The sequence below is a fragment of the Peromyscus maniculatus genome, chromosome 17, assembly GCF_049852395.1.
Source record: "Peromyscus maniculatus bairdii isolate BWxNUB_F1_BW_parent chromosome 17, HU_Pman_BW_mat_3.1, whole genome shotgun sequence".
NCBI lineage: Eukaryota > Metazoa > Chordata > Mammalia > Rodentia > Cricetidae > Peromyscus > Peromyscus maniculatus.
The window spans coordinates 33,293,121-33,317,302 of record NC_134868.1 but is presented as its reverse complement, the minus strand read 5'-3'; the positions used below and the strand labels follow the sequence as shown (position 1 = coordinate 33,317,302).

The 24,182-nt window shown below is 37.2% G+C and overlaps 1 long non-coding RNA gene across 1 annotated transcript in view; it reads left to right on the top strand.

Moving 5' to 3' along the window:
* The first annotated feature begins 8,616 nt into the window (after nt 1–8,616).
* LOC143269111 (uncharacterized) overlaps nt 8,617–24,182 on the top strand; it is a 29,371-nt gene continuing 13,805 nt past the window's right edge. The window contains exons 1-2 of the long non-coding RNA XR_013045471.1: nt 8,617–8,690; nt 13,970–14,023. This is a non-coding gene — a long non-coding RNA (uncharacterized LOC143269111). The remainder of the gene's footprint in view (nt 8,691–13,969; nt 14,024–24,182) is intronic.

Genomic DNA, 24,182 nt, shown 5'->3' with positions numbered 1-24,182 from the left:
TTAGTAACTGGTAGAGAAGGTTTGGCAGTAGGAAGCTGGTTGATCTCATTGTATCCCTACTCAGGAAGCAGGGCAAACCATAGAACCTTAAAGCCACCTTCCATTGGAAGACTTCTTCCACCAAGGCACCACCTTCCATAGCCTTCCCCAAAAGCATCATCAGCTGAGGTCCAAGTGTTCAAACACATGAACCTATATGGGGAGCATTTTATATTGAAACCACAATCTTTAACTTTTCTTAAATACATCTACATCCAAAGCTTCCTATCAACCTAGAAAGGTTGCACAGCCTCTGTTCCAGTGTCCTCTGAATTCTACCTACCTGAATATCTCATTGGACTTATTCACTATGCATGGCTGTCTCTTGCTTTCTAATATCAACCCATTTGTCATGAGTGGCTCTTTCTTACAGATAATCACAATATGAGCTCTCAACACCAAAGATTTAGCAAATTACTTTTCTACATTTCACTACTCTAACAAGGGTTGAACTCACACCTCCATTATATCATTCCAAGCATAATTGTTAGAGAAGAATCTCTTAAAGGGAAAATAATTTAGTTAAGAGGTACCATTGGTGTAAGCAGAACTATTTGGTAAAGGAATGCAAAGGGACCATTCCAAAGAGAGGTTAGACTGGACTGTGAGAAAGCATGGATCAAGGTGAAAATTTTGCCCCCAAGAATCATGGCAGACTGGATCAGTCTTTTATGTCATTGTTTCCCGAGATGCTCTTAAAAGGCCCACAAAATAAGAAGGGCTCAAAACCTCAATATAAGTGATGTCATAATAAATACAAAATGTTTGTGCATGCACACATGTGGGGAAATACCCTATCCCTTAGATTTTGTATAGCTAGAACAGCCTGTCTGTAGCGTCACGGAAGGATGTTCAACTAAAAAGACCTATTCCAACCATCATGGCAGACCTACCAAGATACAACTACACATTTTTGTTTATCTCATGTCTAACTGCTTTGACACTGTTCCAGATCCCATGATGACTGCTGGTTAAAAATATTTGTTGTCCAAAAGTTAATATATTATGCAATTTTTTAGTCTTTGTTTATTTGTTTATATTTTATTATTAAGAAATTTTCTATTCATTTTACATACCAACCACAGGTCCCATCCCCTCCCTCCTCTCACCCCCTAGTCTCCTCTGCCAAACACACACCCCAATTCCCACCTTCTCTAAGGCAAGGCCTCCCATGGGAAGTCAGCAGTGTGTAAAACACTCAACTGAGGCAGGTCCAAGCTCCTCCCCCTACACCAAGGCTGTGTAAGGTGTCACACCATAGGAAGTGGGCTCCAAAAGGCCTGCTCATGCACCAGGGATAAATTCTGACCCCACTTTCAGAGGGCCCCTTAAGTAGACCAAACTACACAACTGTCTTGCCTGTGGAGGGGGCCTAGTTCAGTCACTTGGAGGCTCCACAGCTATTGGTCTACAGTTCAGTCAGAGTTTAATCATGATAGAGGGAGACTTCATGGGGATAGGAGAAACTGGGAGCTAGGGAAGTTCCCAGGAATACACAAGGATGACCCCACCTTAGACTACTAGCAATAGTGGAGAGGGTGCCTGAACTAGCCTGCCCTGGTAACCAGATTGGTGAATACCTTAGCTGTCATCATAGAGCCTTCATCCAGTAATTGATAGAAGCAGATGCAGAGATCCACAGCCAAGCACCAGGCCAAGCTCCAGGAGTCCAGTGAAAGAGAGTGAAGAGGGATTCTATGAGTAAGGGGCATCAAGATCATGATGGGGAAACTTACAGAGACAACATTCTTCAATTTTTAATATTAAGGCTACATTATGCGACTTAGATCACTGTTTTAGCTTGTTAGTTTGACTTCACAAACAAATAGGGCTTGGTGGATTCTCCTTCTCCAATCTCTCCTGCTCATGTATGTCTTCAACACAATAGAATCACAAGTACCAGACATTAAAAATTCAGCATGCCCCCAAAATTGAACAGTGGGTTTTTTTTTTTACACTTTTGTTTATTTTGCGTTTGTGTATGTGTGGGCACACACATGCCTCGGGACATATGTGGAGGTCAGGTGACAACTTACAGGAATTGTTTCTCTCCTTCCACCACATGGGTTCCTGGGACCAAAGTTGGGTCATCTGTTATAACAACAGGTGCCGTTATCCACTTTGCGACCCCAGCCACCTACCATGGTGCTTTGTACATCTTCAGTGATGGAATGCAAAATGAATCTCTCTGATCAGCCCTCAGGTTTCCCACTCCATCTCTCTTCCCTTCACCTCCAGGAAGACTGGCCCATCTATCTGACAAGCCCTTCACCTACACACATATATGTTCAAAATTAAAGGAATGTTAGGAACAGAATGTGTTGTAGAGAAGTCAGCCAGTGCTCCGAATCCTCAGTCTTTGAACATATTTTTCCAACAAGCTTCCCATGCCTATTGAAGAAAAACCTTTGAATAGCCATAATAAAGCATTGTTCTATATAAAACTGTCAAGTAAATACAATTTCAAAATGTCATCCCATAATGATATTCTCATTATTGAAAAACAGCATTATAGATAAGCTACCCATACAACTATAATATTATAAAGCAAGCATTGTGTTTTCAAAATGTTAGCTGTAATGCTTTTCTGGGTACAAACTAGACTATAACCACATTTTAATAACACAGCATTTATTAAGAATTATAGAAACATCATAGATGACATACTGTTTTAATATACCATTTAAAACTTTAATAGTATTTCAATTTAAATGATGGAATCATTAGTTATGAGCATAATAATCAGAATTATCTTCAGGAATGACTTTTAGACAAGCTGTAATGATGCTCCTAAAAAATTTACTGAATATAGAATAACTTTGTTCTCAGCACTTTCAATAATTTACTGGTGCTGTGATTTTTCAAGTTTTGTTTACCCATAATGAATTCAAGTACATAGCAAGAGAACACATTTATATGAATCCACAATAGAAGGAAATTAGGAATGTGACAGATGTTTGAAATTACCATTCTAACCTAGTACAACACATCATAAACCTACTGCAATTAAAAACACGGAACTCAGGCTTATGCTATGGGATCATCACGTTGAGGCACATTATAAATGCTTTCCCTTTGCTGCACATTTTGATTCTGTGATCATGAGACCATGGTTCTACAACATACTGCATCGTCTAGCAGCAGCCGAGCCCACCAAGGTCTAACACAGCTTCTAACGAAAAGCTTGGGATGTCTTCTCAGAGGCAATACTCCGAACAAGGATGGTATCCTTCCTGATGTGAATATGCATCAAAATCAGAGACTGTAACATGTTTGGTTCAGAAGTGCAAGGTCACTTCCCCTTGGCTACACAGCAAGTTTAAGAGCAAAGACCACGCCTTAAAGTTTGTCTTGCCTTGAAGCAAACATGCTGTGCTAAGGGATGTTAACAAGCCCGCTTCTGGCTCTACAGGACTGTGTGTTAGGATACAACATGAAATACCTGGATGTTTTGATAGGCAGAGGCTGGTTGCTCAAAGCAATCTGAGCAAAAAGGTAAGAACTGGCTCTTACAGCCTGATGGGGCTGTCATTATTCTGGATGTAGGTGGGGAATCCGTGGTTACTGTGTTTCCTGTTAAATTCTTCTGCTGTATGGGCCTACCCCACATCAGATCTGAAGCCGCCATTACAGTTCATTTTCTAAGGTCTAGTATTAATATTAGAATGCTACTTAAGCTCTCTAACTAGATTCGAACCCTAATTTTACGAAGGTTACTATAAAATTCCTGACTTGAGCTTTTAATTTTGATACAGTTTACTTGTTTCCTAAGAGATCCTTTTGCAGTTGGAGGCTTTATCCCCAGCATGATGATAATGAGAAGTGTCAGGACCTTTAAAAGGCATGGTCTACTAGGAAGTCATTAGGTATTTTGAGAGGATGGGGATCTTTTGTGAGTTCTGGGGTGGGGGGGTATTATAAAAGCAGCAAACCTGGTCTCTTTGTCTCCTCTGCTGGTCCAACAAGTAACCCCTTGCTGCTGATGCTTTCTTCCCATTGCTGTTGGTATGAAGGAATAACTTTGGCATAGGGCCTATGCTTTCGACTTAAACTTGGAAATGTCAAAACTGTAAGCTAAATAAATCACTTCTGATTAAAAATAAATAAACACACTTTTGAAAGAAATTGTAAATGAGAAGTCAAGAAATTACCCAGAGAAATTTTATATATTTATCTGATAAAATGTTTGTGTCCATTCAAAAAATTTTTGTAATCATTAACAAGAAGGTAAGCAATGTGAGAAAGAAAATATGAGAGGAAAAGAAAGATACATAATTAAGAAAGACTTGACTGGCAAAAAAGCACATGAAAACATGGTAAATTATTAAAAATAAGGAAAACAAATTGAAGCCTCAATGAGATTCCACTACATGTGGCATGAAGAGGTGAAGATTAAAGATTGCCAAAAAAAAGGGTTAGAAAGTCAAATATTGCTGAGGAGGTAAAATGGTATCATCATGGAAACAAGAAAGTAAAAAAAAAAATGACATGTAATAATTGATTAACAAGGCCACTCTAAACACCTGATACTCAAGAGAAACCAAAGCATGTGTTCGTGAAGTTGTGAATGATAATTAAACTGGAAAGCTGTATCAACATGCCACAATTGTGTATGAATACACACATGAATAAACATTGTCATAGCCTTATAATGTGCTACTCAGTAATAAAAAGGAACCATCAGTATTTACAACCTACAAAAATCTCTTCTCTTTTGAGAAAAAAATTAAAAATTAAAAAAATAACCAACAAGACGGAAGAAGCATTGCACTATATGGTTTGATGCACACAACATTTTAGAGAAAGGTAAAACTAGAATGTAGGAAAGATATCAACTCTTCCAAGAAATGGAGGCTAAAACTTGATCTGATACTATATAGCACCCAAATTCTTCTCAAGCCTGTTTAACCAGATAACAATGACTTATATAACATGGCATTTGTAGTACAGTAACGGTGCTAATATGTCCTCTGAATTGAAATATTTTACACTGGACAGAAGAAAGCCTAGAAAGACTCGGGAGAAAAACTAACACAATTCCCAATGCACAGGAAGCAAACAAAACTACAAGGTTCACGAGCCTGTTCCTTAGGCTATAAACTAGGGAAGTACTGTAAACAATGTCTCGGAAAAAGGAGATTTTCTGGTGGAGCTGTCTACAAAGTTTGCCAGGGTTCTCCATGGACATGGCTTTCATAAGTCAACATCAGTCCTATGATGCCCTTTGTGGTGATGCACCTGCCTTCGAGGCACCCATACTTCATGTATATATTAAACACAACAATGGGAGGAATCATTTATTTAGTCTCTTTTCAGTGCCAGATCTGGGGTGAACAATGTTTTTTCACCTCTCCCCAGGAAAGTCCACAAAACAGTATTGCTATGTTCCTGTAATTAAGAAAAACCATGTATGACTCAACCAATTGTACTGATAATAGAAATCAAATTATATATCACTAATACACTCTCTAAGAACAGATAAGGCCTGCTTTTACTTTGACCATTTGCTGTTTCCTGTGGATGTTTAAGTATAAATTTCTTTCCCACCACTCTTTCAAATTTCAGAAGAGAAAGATGACATAAAGGATTTTGAGTTATTTTTCATGCATTTGAATAGCATAGATTTCCCATAGTCTATAAGACCTTTCTTGAACAAATATTCCGTGTGCTCTCTATTATAGACATAGAATACTTTAAAACCTGATAGCAAATCTAACATAATCCTTCTGCACTACATGGCCTGGGGTTTTAGACCATGGAAATAACTTAAAAATTAAAAATTGCATGCATACATAATATTAATTTTTAAAAAGCAGAGCATGAATTTGAAGGCAAGTTGGGGGGTATATATGAGAGTTTGTAACAAGGAAAGGAAAGATAGAAATGTAATTATATTATAATCTCAAAAAACATAAATAAATAAAATCAGAAATAGAAAAAGATTAAAAATTGAAACCCAACTATAAAAGATAGCCCTCATCTTGGAGTCTGGTGTACGTAATTTCTCAAATTCTCTTCTGACTGCGCCTTGCTCTCAGTGGACAGATGTAGCAAAACTCATTGGTGATCACCTACAGGATCAGACTCTTGCTTCTATTTTAGGCAATATTCCTTGTTTTCTTGATTGCTTGCCTGGACAGAGGAGAGCAACTGTATTTTTAGTTGTATTATGAGGAAGTGAGGACAGTTTCCAATGAAGCAGCAGGCATGAGTGAATTTAAAAATAGAACTCTTCTATTTCCCCTTCCCAAGGCGACTGCATCCCTCTTGGGGTCCTCCTTGCTTCATGAGCTGCCTTTTTGGAGTCCACTACATATGGTGGGACACCTTGCACATCCTTGATGCAGGGATGAGAGGCTTGGTCCTGCCTCAACTGAATGTACCAGGCTTTGCTGACTACCCATGGGAGGACTTACCTTTTTGGAGTAGGAGTAGGGAGTGGGTTAGGGGGAAGGCTAGGGGGGGAGTGGGAGGAGGGATGAGAGGGAGATCTGTGGTTGGTATGTAAAATGAATAAAACATTTCTTAATAAAGAAAATAGATCTTCTGAGGTTCACCAATAACCAGACCAAACATCTTGCAAGTGGGTCCTCCTGCCTGGAAATGATTACAACCTTGGCCACCCTCTCCATTCCCAACTAAAGAATCTTGGCTCACTGGGTGCGCTACTGAAGCTATAAACAGCTTCCTTATCCACAGATATTAGGTAGTATTAAATGTTCACTATTACAAGTGACTAATGTTCATGGGTAATTTATGAAAAAAGCAGCAATGGGCATTAATATACATTGATCCTCACAGATAAATCATTTACTGAGGATGAATAATTCTTGAGTGACAGCATCACATACCCAAGTGTAACTCTATACTAAAGAGACCACAGCTCCAGCAGTTGTGCTGTCATTTCGTGTCAAATGTAAAGAAAACCACTTTTAAGGCAGATTACTTTTTTGTAGGTCCTAGTTCATTTGTTTTAACTGAAAGTAAAATGTCAGCCATTTTAGAGCAGTCTTAATTGCTTGGGTATCCTGCCAACAAAGTCTTCATTCACTTATTGTAAACATGCACAGAGGGGCTAATTTTTGAAGATGGCTGTGGTTTCTTATAATGGGATAAATTAAACAGACACCTGGAAGAGAACCTGAGAATTCCCAGCTTCTGGATTTCTCTTGCTTGTCAATTTATCAACTCTGATGTTCTGTTGGGAGAAAATTGATAAGGATAAACAAACATTCATTATGCTTTTGAGATCAAATATTCTACCTCACATAGGCGCACCTAGACCATGTCCAGCAATACTTGATGAGAGGACAACCTTCAAAAACACTCTTTTATCATCAACAAGCGTGTATTGATTATAAAATGGTGTTGTTTGAAAAATTACCAAGACATACATGGCCTGCCCAGCTGCTGTAGACCCTTATGGGCTAAGGAGCTAGGCTTACCAGCAACCAGTGCGTGTTCTCATTTCTACCAAAGACTTTCAGCAGGTGTGACTAGGAATGTAACGTGTTCATCCCCTATGTGCTCTCCGCTGAATTTAATTATTCTCTCATTTCTTGCTGTGACCTTCAGCAGCAATTGCTAGTTTTTCATAGACTGCTCTTTGTCTGTATTGTCTCTCTTTCTAAACTCTTTTTCTAGTAGTAGTAGTAGTTGTTGTTGTTTAGTTATTCTTTTTTCATATATTATATCCCCACAGCAATTTCCCTTTCCTTCTCTCCTCCTGGTCCCCAAACCCCACCTCCCCACTTCACCAGATCCACTCCTCCTCTGTTTCCCTTCAGAAAAGAGCAGACCTTTCAGGGATATCAACCAAATATGGCATAACAAGTGACAATAAGACTCAGCAACACTCTCATATCAAGGCTGGACAAGGCAAGCCAGCAGAAGGAAAAGGGTCCTAAAGGCCGGCCAAAGAGTCAGAGACAGCCACCATTCCCACTATTAGGAATCCTAGAAAAACACCAAACTATACAACTATGAGGTATGTGCCATGGACCTAGGTCAGATCATACAGGCTCCCTGACTGTTGCTTCAGTCTCTACGAACCCTGGGTACATGTTGTAGAAAGGATTTCATATGATATGTAACCTTTTAATTTTCTCTACACAAAAGGAATTGCTAATTTCTTAATATTAAGACAGATTTTCAAAATGGTATGACAGTGCATACCCATTATTTCAGTACTTGGAAAGTAGCAGCAGAAGAGTCAAGAGTTCAATGTCAGCATTGGCTACATAGCAAGTTTGAAGCCAAGTTTGAGATCCTGCCTCAAAAATCAAAACAAAACAAAAATATATGTTTTAAAAGTTAATGTACTATTTATAACATTTACGTTGTTTTCTAAGTACTCATGTGTGTCCATCCTTCAACCTATAACCTGAGGATAAGTACAACTTCTGGATTGTTTTAATTGAGGTTTCCTGACAACACTTTTCTGTCACATGTTGCTCTTTATTGGACCCTGCATTTCCTCCCAGGTTCTGTGGTTTCAGTGATTTGGTTTTTTTATAAATAACTATGTGAACCCATGCACAGACACCTACCCAGTCAATGAACTTTTTTTGTCTTTCCAGAGGACATAATGGAGATGAATTTCAAATGCACTTTTTATACTACTGTGACCCTCCCAGCACCTAAGCCCTCAGGTAGGTTGACTGCAGACAACTCTATGTCTTCTAACATCAAGCACCAACTGCCTGGTTAATGGGTTTGGTCCTGTTATTATTGGGCAACAGCATCCTGAGCAATGCTGTTTTTAATCTGCTGAGTGCTTTCCACTACTAGTAGATTACCTTTCCCACTCTGCAGTGAGAGAGTCCTGGCTTGACATGAACTTCTAGATTTCTAAATAATACCTTGCACAACCATTTCCCACTCCTACTCTTCTGGGGTTATATTTCAGAGAATCAACATATTCTGTAAAAATGAGGGTTTAAACACTCTAAACTTAGGACATTTTATTAAGAATATTTGACGGCAGTGGTGGCTCACACCTTTAATCCAAGTACTCGGGAGGCAGAGGCAGGCAGATCTCTGTGAGTTCGAGGCCAGGCTGGTCTACTGAGTGAGTTACAGGAATAGCACTGAAGCTATCCAAAGAAACCCTGTCTCGAAAAAGACTTAAAAAAAGAATATTTGATGATTTGATGTTGGTCTGGGCTCATAGGAGCTCACAGACATTAGACCAAGAGCTAAGGTTCCTGCATTGGACTGATCTAGGCCCTCTACATATGTGTGACAGTTGTTTAGTTTGGTCTATTTATGGGACTCCTAGCATTGGGAGCAGAACCTGTCCCTAAAGCTTTGATAGGCTTTTGGGAACCTCTTCTTCATACTGGGTTGCCTTGAACAGCCTTAATACAAGGGGAGGAGCTTAGTCCTACTACAACTTAATGTGTCATGCTTTGTTGACACCCACAGGAGGCCTGCCCCTTTCTGAACAGAAACAGAAGAGGAGTGGTTTGGGAGGGGTGGGCTGGGGAATGAGAGGAGAGGAAGGAGAGGAAACAGAGGTCAGGATGTAAAATAAATGAATAAATTTAATTTAAAAAATAAAAAAAGAATAATTGATGTGACAAAGACGCTGCCTTAAATAGTTTTAAAATTGGCACATTAAAAATGCCAACTTACTTCCAATGTAGCAATTAGGTTATAAAAATCAAATCATGAATCTTACATTTTCCCTCAATTTTTCTCTCAGTGGGGAATATTGTAACTGACATCGAGGCAAAATAGGAATTAGTACATGAGGCATGGGCAGTACAAAGAAGCAATCTATTAATAAGTACATTGTACAACCCACTTGTCCAACATTGAATCAAAACATCATTTACAAAGAAATGTGAAATGAAAGACCATATGTTCTAGAAACAATAGAAAAGAAAAATACAAAATCTCATGTGTGTGATACAACATATAAATGTTATCAAAAACATATCCACATATGTGTGTGTATGTGCATGTGCAAAAGAGATCTGCCCTTGTCAACCAAAGAAACACAAGATGAATGTTGCCAAGTATTTTAAGACTGAAGTCAAAGAAATGCACATGAGACCACTTCTTCACCCACCGTGTCCAGCACACTAGGGCAGGCAGGAATTGCATGGATGCATGGGTGGTGGCACAAAAAGTATGTAAGTTTTCGTGACAGAAAATTCAAAACTGCTCAGATTGCCATTGTTAAAGAAATTTTCTGATACCCAAAGAAGTTCACTTTTGGAAGATTAAGTGGTTTTCTTTGGGATCCCAAAGTCCATCATGTCTTTAAGACAAGATGGGCTTTGCTTATGAATAATCAATAGGATTGGGCTGTGGCTTCTTAGCTATAGCACACTATAGCATTCTCTGCCAATAGCCATGGAGTTTCAACCACATCTTTGTTACTTGTTTCATTTCTGTAAATTCAAAGAAACCCCAGTAATCCCACCAACATTTGAACTGTGCATCCCATGCCTAATAGATAATGCACATTGTATCCCAATAACCATGGATTTAGTATATTGATTTAATAATCAATGCTATACAGTTTAATATTGGAGACATTTTTGTTGTATCATTTAACAGTCTTCACTGGAGTCATTTGTATACCACTCAAGAAAAAGACTAAACTCTCAGCCAAGACTGTATCTCAATTTATGTTCTATGGCTGGTACCTAGAATCATCCATGGGTAGAGACATCCTTTATTTTTGTTAAGTGAATAAAAATCACTGAAAAGCTATGGAATGCAGAACAAAATTCTACTCATAGATGAATATCCATTTATATGTTTGTGGATTTAAGCATCTTGATGTTTCTATAACTGATAATCTTCTCATATTAACTGTGTTTCCCTTTCTCAATAAGTTGGTGTTAAATGAGTAGCAGTTTTTATCCAGCATAATAAACGAACATGTATCCGAATGATAGAGAGAGATCTCATAATAATAAGTATTTCTCTTTTGAGACTTTTTAATATGAGTATTTTATAAACAAACTGCATTTGCTCTATTGTCAGCAAAAACACAGACTATGTCAATGAATCACTTACTGTAGAGCTACAAAGATTCCCGACTCATCTGTTATTAAGGTTGAAGACAATATAAGTTTGTTAAATTTGAAGCAATTGTTTCATTTTAAAATAAGTGCAAATGAATGATGAATTAAAAGTAGCAAATGGTCAAGAGTAACAAAGTTTAGACCTTTAACACCTTTAAAGTTTCTAGAATAATAGTGCTGTTAATTATCCAGAAACTTTCAACAGAGTCCTTAGTCAGTTTTAAAATAAATTACATATGAATCATTAAAAAATATACTTTCATAATTTGTTATGGTTTTATACTTGGCATTTTCAAATTAGTGAGAAAAATAAATAATATTTTCTTTTTCATTCCTACTGTGTTTATTTGCCCAATAAATACATTCCTAGTCTAATAATTTGCTCCTGCAGTAGTTATTAATGAGTTTCATTATAATGTCATAAAGCAGATATAACACTTTGAAATTTACATATATACATGAGTCAGATGTATTTATAACTATATGTATGTATATATCAAAATCATTCATTATATACTCATGTATAAATTATTTCTAAATAATAAATATGGAAAATACTAGAAGGAAAAGTTTAAACTTATGCAACTCTCTAAAGAATTAAACAAAATGCAAATTAAATGCATAATGTGCTTTGAAAGTAATAAAAAACTATAGCTAGAAAGCATATTAAGAAATTTTTTCAGTTAATTTTACTGTGTCAACAAAAAAACCACAAATTTTTCACATTTAATTACTTCTCAGGAATTCTAATTCATTAGATGATTTTTAAATTATGGAAAATAAATGTATTAATTACAGAGTAATAAGGTACTTTCAAGGGGCTTTGTACACAAGGTTCAGAATCCTAATCTCTTTCTTTTCTTGTGGTTTTTAATTATACTCCTACCTGGAGATACAATTTACATAACACATTGCTGAGAGCCCACAAAGTCTCACTGATTAACAGCTTTCATTTTGTTACAGAAATAGGAAGTAATGTAATCTGAGATAATGAAGTGTTTCTTCCTCCAATCTAGCTAGTGTATTCTCTCACATCATCTTCTAGAAAATTTTATGTATTTTCCAAAATTCACCTTATGTACTTATTTTTCCATTCTTCCCAATTTTAGCAATGCCTGCATATTTGTATGTCATTTTAAATGGACTTACATTTAACATTCTGTATCCTACAAAATATGCAGAATAGGTCTCTTTTCCCTTAAACTGCAAATTCCAAAATGGCAGGCCCAGGTTTGTTCAGTATTCTCGCACACATAGCATACTATGTGTCTCATTCAAACAATGAGAATAGGCTGAATTTTTATTGCTATCTTTTTCCACCAATAGTGACAATGATAATATAAATAGCACAGGATTTGGGTCCTGTAGAAGGAAATGAAGACAAAGCTTCTACCTCAGAAGTTCACTTCCCTCTATGAATCAAACAGAAAAGAGATGACAATATCATTATCGTCTCCAACTTCATGTTAATAAAAACTTATTATGATGTTAATTATATGTTGATAGAAAAGAACTGCATCCCAAACTATCCACAACAGCATTAAAACATATACATTTAAAAGCTTTGTAATTTAAATCTGGAAGCACCTTAGACTTCATATAAATTGTTGACTGTTTCTTGATCATTACAATATATGTATTTTATATTACATTGTAGTTTATTAAATAAGTGTCCAAGAGAATCTCAGCATGCATGAAGATCTATGTCCACAGTGCATTACTCTTGGACTTAATAATAGCTAGGAAATCTAAGATTCATCTTAAGCTTTATAAAAAGTCCACAAAATTGAAAACCTATCTTTTCCTGATAGTTTTAAGGCATTAACTGTTACAGTGCCAGGATTTGTTTCTTCTGGTTTTAAAACTGTCTCCAATATAACCAAATCCTTGCATAAGGCAGCCAGATGAGAAATGACAATCAATATGGTATATCCCACACCAATAAAAGTCTAAGTTACAAATGATCTTGCTTATTATTTAAAATTTGGTATGTAACAAATATTTTATAGAACGTCTTTTTTATAACATGGTCATTTCAAGTATAATAACTTGAGCATCGTCCCACATGCTCATAATCCAAGCACAGAGAATGTTGGGAGCAGAATTGAGATAAAAGATTGCTGAAGATTGCTAGCTAGCCAGCCTCACCAAAAGTTGGAGAGCTCCAGGTTTGGTGAGAGGTCCTGTCTCAAGTAAATAAAATAGAGAATGACAGAGAAGAACAATGCTCCTTTGAACTCTGCAAGCATTTTCAAGGTACATGAACATATATGCACACACACACACACACACACACACACACACACACACACACACACAGAGGAACGCACCCATGCATGCACATATATGTTGGGAAATATTATTTTAAGGCGTGTTCCTTTTGTTTATGTTGCATTGATTTAACTCTATGAAGCTCTGTTACTGTGCCTGTCTAAAACACCTAATGGTCTAATAAAGACCTGAACTAGCCAATAACAAGGCAGGAGAAAAGAAGGTGGGGCTGGCCAGCAGAGAGTCTATACAGAAGAAGAAAACTGGAGTGAGAAGATCTAGAGCGAGGAACCAGAGAAGGAGGAGGACTCCAGGGACCAGCTACCCAGCTACACAGCAAGCCACAGAGTAAGAGTAATATTTACAGAAGAGAATGGGAAAAGCCCAGAGGCAAAAGGTAGATGGGATCATTTAAGTTAAGAAAAGCTGGCAAGAAAGAAGTCAAGACCAGGCATTCATAGGCAAGAATAAGCCTCTATGTGTGATTTATTTGGGAAATGGGTGGTGGGCCCCTCGAAAAGAGAAAAAAAGCCAAACAAACAAACAAACAAACAACACATGTAGTTACACACCACAATTTCTTTTTAATCTCAAAATCATAATCTGATCTTTTGCAGGAAAATATGGGGATCCTCTACTCACTACTCACTTGTGTGTCAAGAAAACAAGTTGTAAGTCTCAGAAACTACATGTCACTTATGCACATAGACTTACTAGTCTTGCGAACATGTGGAAGAAAATGAAAAAGCAAAGTGTAGTGCAAAGTAAATACTGCAAGCAAACTTTTATAGAAGGTCTACCAAATAAATACTACTTTCAGGCATAAAATTAACTGATTAGAACCTCTAAGTCATAGCCTAGATCTCTGTATTTAAAAAAGAAGTATGACATGATAGCTTTAAAAAAAAAGATTTAGTATTAAAAATGCTTTGATTGCCCTTATTATAGGACTGCTATGTTTTAATGAATAAATATCTTTAATTAGCTTGCTATTTTTTAACAAAATTAATATCAAAAACATTGGCATGTCCAGTTGCCTTTGGCATGAGAGTTAGATACATTGCTAGAATAAAAATGAAGTAATTTAATCAAAATGGCTCACGGCTCTGTCTGGGTCATGTGACTCTGGAGACTGATAGATTCATAGGTAAAAGGTCACTGGTCAGACATAAATTTTATGGGAATATATTGTTGTTAAAGTTGTCCTATGGTTAAGTGAGCAATATTTTTGAAAGTTTTATAACAAATTTACAATTTGAACAAAACATTAAGGATAATTGGATGTTTAAAATACCAAGATCAAGCTTTCAGACAATTTCTAGAACAATGAATTTGGGGAAATTAAGGTGAGGGATCTTTTCTAGGTTAAAAAAATAAGCTCATAATATTGACAATAAATTGCAATGCAGAAATCTGGATGAGAATCTAAAGATAACTGGAAATATTTAAATGTGTGGAATTGTATTTAGATAAGACTGAAGAACCTTATATAGAACCAGCCTATGCAATTAAGTATAAAAACTGGAGAAAATATTTTTTAATGATTCAACTCATAAAAGAGTAAACACTACAGGTAGAGTAACCACGCACTTTGAACAAGCTTCAGTGACATATTTACCTCAGATTTTTCTCTGTAAGCATTTTCCAATTGCCAAATTAAGAGAAGTCCTCAGACAAAGCACACATTTTATTGGACTTCCAAACAAGGGCCAAAATCAGTCAAGGCCACCACAACGGGTAGAACATGAAAGACAGTAAGCTTCCACAAATTTGTTCGCCTGGTAAGTTTTATATTCATGCAGATAAGCATTCACTACACAAGCCACATGCTCAAAAAGCCTCATACAGAAGGACATACATTGGAAAATACACCAGGATTTTTTAGGATGTGTTCAGAGTCTAGTCTTGATGCAGGGGAGGAGCTCTGTCCTACATCAACTTGATGTGACATGCTTTGTTCAAGCCCACGGAAAGCCTGCCCCTTGCTGTATGGAGGGGGAAGATTGGACAGTGAGGGGGAGTAGATGGGAGTCAGGGGAAGGGTGAATGGGAGAAGAGGGAGGGTAAACTGAGATCGGTATGTAAAATAAATGAAAAAAATGTTCATTAAATAAAAGAAGAAGTGTTATCAACCTGAAGATATGGCCAGATCCTAAGACTGACTGATGACAGTACAAAATCAAAATCAAATGAAGGATGCTGAAATGTCTAAAGACAAGCTGATTCTTCCCTATAGCATTTATAATTGGAGATCAAAATCTTGCAGAAGGTTTAGCAAAGGTTTATTCTTGATCAGTTATATATTTATCATATGATTCTTGTAATGCTGTACCTACCAGAACTCTTGGAAGACATCCGTGTCAAAGCAGTAATCAAAATATCATTAGCTCTGCATCTGAATAATATAAAGCCTTTCCTCATGTTCTGGTTAGGACTACACAAGGCCATGCTAAGAGTTTAGTAACTTCATGTTCAGTGACTGAAGTCCAATAAAAATGTAGAAGGAGTGCTAGAACTTAAAATAAGAGAAAGAGAAAGGCAGCAGGAGGCTTGGAAGGCCACACATTGGCAAGTATTGGAATAAATACATAGGAAAAAAACAAATATTTTGGGGTTTTCATGATAAACAATATAAACAATGAGTGGGTATTCATATTTATTTGTATTTATAGTATTCAAAAATTCATATGTGGCAATCTTAGCACAAAAGCAACACTCTTTGGAGGTTAAGGTTTGGGACATGATTAAGTTATGAGATCAGAGACCACAAGATGAAATTATTATCCTCATAAATGAAGTCTCGGGCAGCAGGTCTGATACTTTCCACCCTGTGAAACACATCAATAAACAGGTCTCCACGAGTAACCAATTTGTCTTGATCTTGGGTTTCACAGCCTCAAAAACAAAAACAAAACAAACTGACAAATAAGGTTCTGTCTTTGGTAAGCCACACAATCTACTGTATTTTGTTAAAGAAACCTGCATAGACATATACACAAAATGCAAAACAGAATGACACACTAGAAAATGATTTACACCAAGAGATACAGTAGTGCTTCCCCTGGCTCAGAAAAACGAGATTAAAAAAATTACAGAAGAAAAGATGTTTGGGTGTTGGAAGAAAGATCAACTCTGAGCTGCCTGACATGGGTGCTGGAAACTGAACTCGGGTCCTCTGCAAGAACAGTATGTGTCCTTAACCACTGAGCCATCTCTGCCACCTCATCATTTACTACTCTTACTAGTCTCATAAGCTCAAGGGCTCAGAGCTCATCACTGTGAAAGAATTATATTTGGTTGAGTTTCTGAGAGGTAACAGTAATGTTTATTTATCAGAGCTCCGTAGCAGGGCTTTCAGAATTTTGTTATATAGTTTATATGCAACCAGCGACTTGATTAAAATGTCCTAGAAAACTAAAAGTAATCGGATTTGATATGCAGAAAAAAACTGCAATATTAAAATGAATTCATCATAAAAATAAAATTACAGAGTTCTGCAAGTCAACCTATCATGTAGAGAAAAGACATTCCCAATTCTATCAAAATGAGGTTTACAGGGCTGTGGTTGCCGTACAGTTAAATGAGAATAATTAATAAGAATCTACCTACTTAATTCTTGGACTTCTTGGACTTCTAGGAGATCTGGGAAAGAAGATAATAATGAGAATCAGGAAAGCCCTGCTGTTGTTGTTGTCATTGTTTTTAAACAAAGATAACTTACAACAAAGGGCTATCTATACTCAAATAAGCCAAACACTTTTCTCTGAGATAGAATTCACAGGATAGAGGAGTAAATTAAGTAAATTGAGATCGTCAATGGGAACATAACATTATAATTTAGAATCACGCCTAATCCTACCATGTGGTGGTTTAAACATTAAATGTCCCCAATTGGCTCATATGTTTGAACAATTGATCCTGATGGAACATGGAGGGTGCCAGATTCTGAGTTTGTGACAGCCTTGAGCTCTGAGAGCAAAGAATCCATGGTGGTGTGCTGCATCTGACAGCCCACCAGGAGTGCCCAGCTGTCAGCTAAGAAGCAGCCTGGAACAAAGAGCTGAAACCCCAATTAGACAGGAATTGATATCCAATATGGAATAGACAAGGTGTTGTAAATGTTGTATTTCAATTACAATTTACCTCCAATGATTCAAACTTTCAACGTATTTGATAATTTTTTGGCACCCTGAAAGCCTCTCTACCAATGCAGCAATCTAAATCAGGCCAAATTAGGAAAAGGCCCGGTTTAGTGGGTAAAGCATTCCCGGGTGATTCCCCAGCCCCATGAGAGGAGATGGGAACAAGAGACCAGAAGAACCACGTGTCTGTTTTCTGGGATGCAATTTGAATTCCCTGTGGGAGTGGTCTTGAACCTCTCTGGAGGAGGAGCTGTGTTTGCCCGGCTTTGAAGGGTCAAGTTTAGAGAAAGAGATGGGGGAGGGGAGTTGACGTGGATCTTCCACCAGAACAGTATTTATTTTTATTAAATAAGAAAACAGTAATGCATTTTAAATTTATTTATTTTTGTGTGCACGGGTGTATGGCCTATTAGTATGTCTGTGTACCACGTGAGTGCACTGCACTAGGAGGCCAGCAGGGGGTGGTAGATCTCCTGGAGCCTCTAACAGCGGCTGTGAACCACCTAAATGAGGGTTCAGAACCCAGCTCATGAACCCTACAAGAGCAGTAGGCATTTTTAACTGCTGAGCCATCTCAAGCTTTAAACATTCGACATATTTTTTTAATTTCAAGCGTCATTTCTGAAGACAAATGATTATGGCAAAAAAGCATCCATGAAAGGGAACGACAGGCTATTTACAAATACTGGAGATAAAGGCACTATTAAAAAATCAATTGCAAATCTCTTTTAGAAAAATTAACCAAAAAATAGAATAGATGATCATAACTTATAGAGTCAGAGAGAATGAATTTCTAATAATTTCCCCTTTTGATAGCTGATTTCGTTAGCAAGAAAGGGAAAGAATGGAGCAGGTGTATTGATGACACCATTAAGTTTAACCTCTTAATATCCTATGTTAATATATTGATGAATCATTCATTTTCATCTAAATGAGTCATTCATGAGTTTCTGGGAGACACCCTGAAGACTCAGAATCACTTGAAGATTAAGGGAAGAATTGACACACTCCCACTTAATGTAGATGTGAGTGAAAAATGTAAAACTGATGTTTTCACAGTCTCTGTGAATTCATATGTATTTGGGCCCTGCTCTTATAATCTTTCTGCCTCCCCTTCCACATAGATCCCGGAGTCCTGAAGGGAAGGGTCTGATACAGACATCTAATTTAAGGCTGAGTGCTCCAAGGTCTCTCACCCTATACATTGTTCAGTCTTATCCCTAACCAAGAAGCTATTTGCAATTGCTACTTTCTGAGAGAAAGAAAAATCAGTTTTCTCCAAAGGACTGGCACTGAGTCTATTAACCACACTCAGGGCAGGCTCTATGCTCAGGAAACTGGGCAATACCAAACAAACTCCTTGTTTTTTGTGTGTGCTTGTGTTGTTATTTTGTAGCTTGGTGTTTCTGTTTGTTTGTTGATTGGTTTGCTGTCCTTTCTCTTACTCATTTGATGCTATATTTATTTTTTTTTCTCATTGCTGTTAAAATAACCTAAAAAAAAAAAAACACTTAGGGAGGAAGGAATTTTTTGGCTCATGGTCTGAGATAGAACAGTCTATCCTGGAGGTTTGTTACCATAGCTGCAGGAACACAATGATACTGCTTACTTACATCTTAGCCAATCAGGAAACAGAGAAGTTGAGCCAGAAGTAAGGCCCAGCTGAAAATCTTTAAATGCCTACCCACCAGTGACCTATTTCCTTGAATGAGACCCCAGATATTAAAATTTCTACAACATTCCAAAAGTGTCAAAATCTGCAGCTCATGTATTCAAACCCATGAACCAGTGGGGAACTTTCACTTACAAACCCTTATAGATGCCTTCCGCCATGTTCGATGCTGCCAAGTTCTTCAGCAGATACTAAGCAGTCAGTCTTTCTCTCTTCAGGTGGTGACGCTTTAAGACAGGGATGTGAGAAGCGCCAGAACTCCTGCATATGTTTGAGCAGACCTGAGTCTCTGGAACACTAGATGTCTCCTAATGGAGTCCCAGCTACTGGAGACCCTCTAATTTGCACCAAAGCCGAGATCGTTGCCTGCTTCCTGCCCTTTGTCTGTAAACACACTGCCTGGACTTACTGCCCCAGTACACCCTCACATAATAAAGCGGGTTGCTTGTCTTTGGGACTCATTGGACAGTAACTTGGTATATTCTTAGCTGATTGGATAATGTATGCATATATGCCAGTGAACATGCACAGTAAACCACCCACATCTGCACCTCCATGCTGGTTTCCAGTATCTACTTCCCAGGAAACTCCTCCTGACTCAGTCTCCCTCCCTCCTCCCCCACCAAACTGCCAATGAGAAGGAGAAAAACTCTACAAGATATGCTCTCTTGACCCTATGCTTCCTGGCCTCCGGAACTATGCACCAAGTCTATTTCTAACCACTTTACATTCCCCAAGGCATGGAAATTTCTTATATTAGCATTGAGTGAACTAAATTACACACTAACTACCTATATGAATACCCAAAAGCCAATCAATACCATGTATAAGTTACTGAAGAAAACTAGGAAAGTACTGTCTCACTAAATAGATAATATAAATAAAAGTAAATTACAAACTGTCACACAGCTGGCCAGTCACTGAAGCATCCTATGAGAAAACTGACACAAAAGGCCAAAGTTACACAAATACTAAAAGGAAAAACATCTGAATCCAGGTTGTGCTTGCAACACACTGTCAACCTGACTCTCCAGGAGAGTCCACGGATTTTCAGGTCCCCTCTAGCTCCATCCTTTGCATAGCTACTCACTATGTCCAGAAGCTTACGTTGAAAATACTCCCATGCCAAAGTCCAGAGATTGCAGATTACATAGTTAAATCATCATACAGAAAAGATGGCTAATTAAGATTTTAGAATGGTTAAATCTGACTAAAAAAATAACTTTAAAAGTTAGTACATGAAACAGGTATCGTTCTGCCAAAAACATCAACTTTTCAAAAGATCTTTAATCTCAATGTGAGCAGAAAGCATGGCCACAAATCTCTCAGATTTCACTTGTGATGGCGTTTGATGGCAAAATTAAGAGAATCTGGCAGCATCAGCCAATCACTGTGCAATGTTTCATTCTGCAGTCAGATTGGAGACCAAAACCACAGTGAAGCCTTTCCATCAACTCCAAGTACCCATTCTTTGTGTCTCCTGCTTCCTAGTGCAAAAGCTTAGGAGGGCACTATGTGTTTTCTGTCTCATTTTAAAAATTAGTGTGGTGTTCTTAGATTCATCAGGCTGAATGTGCTCCACCCCAGCAAAGCTATCACTGAGAAATCCAGCACCAGGGACCAAGGTGTGTTCACAAATAGCTCTTTCTTACGGCTTTATAAATTTTAATAACTGCAATTAGGGAAATGAAATGCTGATGATGCAAACTTATACAATAAGACCATTAACTTTTTATGTGATGAATTTTAAAATACTGCAATTATAAACATATAAATTGGTGAAATATCCAACAGCATTTAGAATGGAAAACAGCATTGCTACACCATAGCAAAGCATTTTCCTCTTTATGCTTGTTTATGCTATTAATTTTTTTCCACAGTTAGATTTATCAATCTCACATTTCTTTGAAGTATAATGCTAAAAGACTGTAAAATGCATGTCAAGATTATCTTAATTTACAGGGGAAAGTGTTGAGCCTAAAAATGGTTTTATGGTATAATTAAATAATTGGTTATGCTTCTTTCCTTCTTAAGCATGTTGGGTAAACATGTGTTGTATATAAAATCTTAACATATTTACAGAATATTATGTACTATATAATGAGAAAACTTGCCAAGGTGTTTTTGAAAAGGAAGGACAAAGTGAAAATGTGTTGTTTTCTTTCTGATAAGAAAACTAATCTCATGTCTAGCAAGGTGAGCCTGGCACTCATGGGCCCGGATCTGTGTGAAGGTTTGATTTCCCCTTCTATTTATTGCCGTATTTACTGCACTTTGCACACCCTCTATACAATGGATGTTTGTCAAAATTACTCACAGAGAATGTCCACCTATTCAACGTAACATATGTCAATGCAATTCTCAGTCCATAGCAGAACCCAGGAATTCACCCTTTACAAATTGGTGTCCCACCCTAGGCAGACAGAGCAGACCCAAACTAAACCCAGGGCTTTCCATTAACTCCAAGCACCTAAGTTTTGTGCCTCTTGCTTCCTAGTGGATAACCTTGAGAAAACTACTTAACAGTACATAGTTTTTCTTTCATTTTAGAAATGGTCATGGTGATGTCTAATTTTGAGGGTTACTATATTAATTAGATTAATGTTAATATAACTAACCTCCAGTTCACTTGAATATATGGCAAACCAAATTGAGTTCAACCAGATTGTAGACCTTGCTGGTACACTTAACCTCTCTGTGACGTTGTTTTAAATTTCGAGGGACTATTGTTATACCTCTCATTTTACCTCAGGGGATTTTATAACTCTTGTTTTGTTTTGTTTTTCAGGAGTTTATTTTGGTGACACCAGCATGTAAAAACATTCCAACATTGTTACACTTTCTCCAGTTAATCATATTCTTTTGGTAGAAGCTGTTAACAAGACTGTAAAATGCAATAGCTTTTTAAGATCTAAAAGTGCTGAAATGTTACAGTTAAGGTCCTTCAGTACAGGTAGTTTCCTTCACAAAGCATAATTTTAAGTAGGAAGCCATCTGTTCCTTCCTGTTTCTAATTATAGGACTGAACACAAACTTTAATAGGTATCTTAATTTGAACCACTATCATGAGAAAACAAAGAGATGTGGATTACTAAATTGGTTTTCGTAATAACTTCATTGTTATCACAATGAAGAATGTTTTATAAAATCCTGATGTTTAAACAGAAAACCTAATTTTCTACAATAAAATAATGGATCATTTCAAACGATGGTAAAACTCACTCCCAAAAAGGACACAGTGGAAGATAAACAAGCTTTGACTTATAATTGTGAGTACTGTGAATTGATACATAAAGACAGAAAACTAATCAGGACAGCTGGAATTGTCTTCAGATTATAAGTAGCTAGCATTGAAAATTAGTGAAAACAATGAAAATAATGCCACTTATATGAGTTTGGTTTGCAGCACTCTTGAATAATAATTTTATTGTATTGTGTGTGTGCCTTGACAATAAAATTGACCCAACCACATAGAATATTAAGCTATGACACTTTTACAAATATTGGGCTTTAAAATATTTATTTCCTATTATTCAGAGGTGTGTGTGTGTGTGTGTGTGTGTGTGTGTGTGTGTGTGTGTGTATACAAATGGCATGTAGGTTCCTTCTGAGCCAAAAGAAGGCATTGGATCCCCTGGAGCTAAAGTTGCAAGCAATTGTGAGCCACCAAACAAGAGTGCTGCAAACCAAACTCATATTCCCTGCAAGAGCAGCAAGTTTATTTTATTTTTTAAAATTAAATATTTATTCCCTAATCTATGTATGATCAGAATGAAAAAAAAACTTCTAATAACTAAAGAAAAGCTATGCACCTTGCTCTAGGATAGAGGGACTCAATGTTATGATGATGCTAGTCCTTTTCTTTTTTGTTTTCCATTTTTATACAAAATAGCTTTTTGTTATGCAATATATTAAATGGTTTAACCTTCCCCAACGTTTTCCAGATCTGCTACACCTCTACACTGACCCAATTTTACACCCTATCTTTTTCTCTCTCATTAGAAAATAAAGAAGCATATAAAATAAAATAAAATATAATAAAGAAAATAAACAAACAAGAACATTACAAAACAAACAACCAGATAAAGAGAGGCTGGGAAATACATACAGATCCTGCACACAGAAATTCCATAAGAACACAAGATCAGAAACCAAAATATATAAGCAAAAGGCCTGTAAGGTAAAAAAAAAATGTCCAAACAAAGCATTATGAGAGAAAGTATCTCCAAAAATACCACTCAGTTGGCCCTCTACTGCTGGGCATGGGGCCTGCCCTTGATGTGGTTCGTATACTCAGTAGTGCTTCCTTAGAGAAAACTATTTTTTCTTCTGTGTATATCAATTGGAGATAGCTTCTGAGTTGGGATGAGGGTTTGTTCCACTTCCCCTCTCAGTGTCAGGACCCTACCTGGCTTAGACTTGTGCAGACCCTGTACATGCTGCTAGTCTCTATGGTTCACCAGGACTGTGAGGGATAGTTCCTTTCCACTACCATCACTGCAGCAGATATATAGCTCCTGTGGCTCCTAGCAGATGTTCATGGGGTGGTACTTCTTTATTTCAGTGACAAAAAACACTTTGCCCTTGCAGATGCTATTCTCATTATTAAAGTTGAAGTCCTGGAAGCAGAGAAAAGACAGAACTTAAGTTTGTTCTTATGTGTTCCCTCTTGTAACTACTCTGAATGTTTAGCTTCATTTCCCTGTCATCTGCTCTCTGGGCTCTGCAATTCCACACCAAACACAAGACAACAGAGCAATTTATATAAACGTCAACTAACACCCACAAATACATAAGTCAAATTCTCATTATATGTTCCTCATATGTCAGTAGGATTCTGCTTCTTTGATTAGACCTTGATTATTTTGACTAATGCAATGAGGAAAATAACATAACCTGTGACAAGTAATGACAATATTTCAGCAACAATGAAAATGTAAATTTGGCCTTATTTTCCTTTATATTTAGTTAAGGACAAAACAATACATAAATAATGAATAGCTTCTTGGCTTGGGG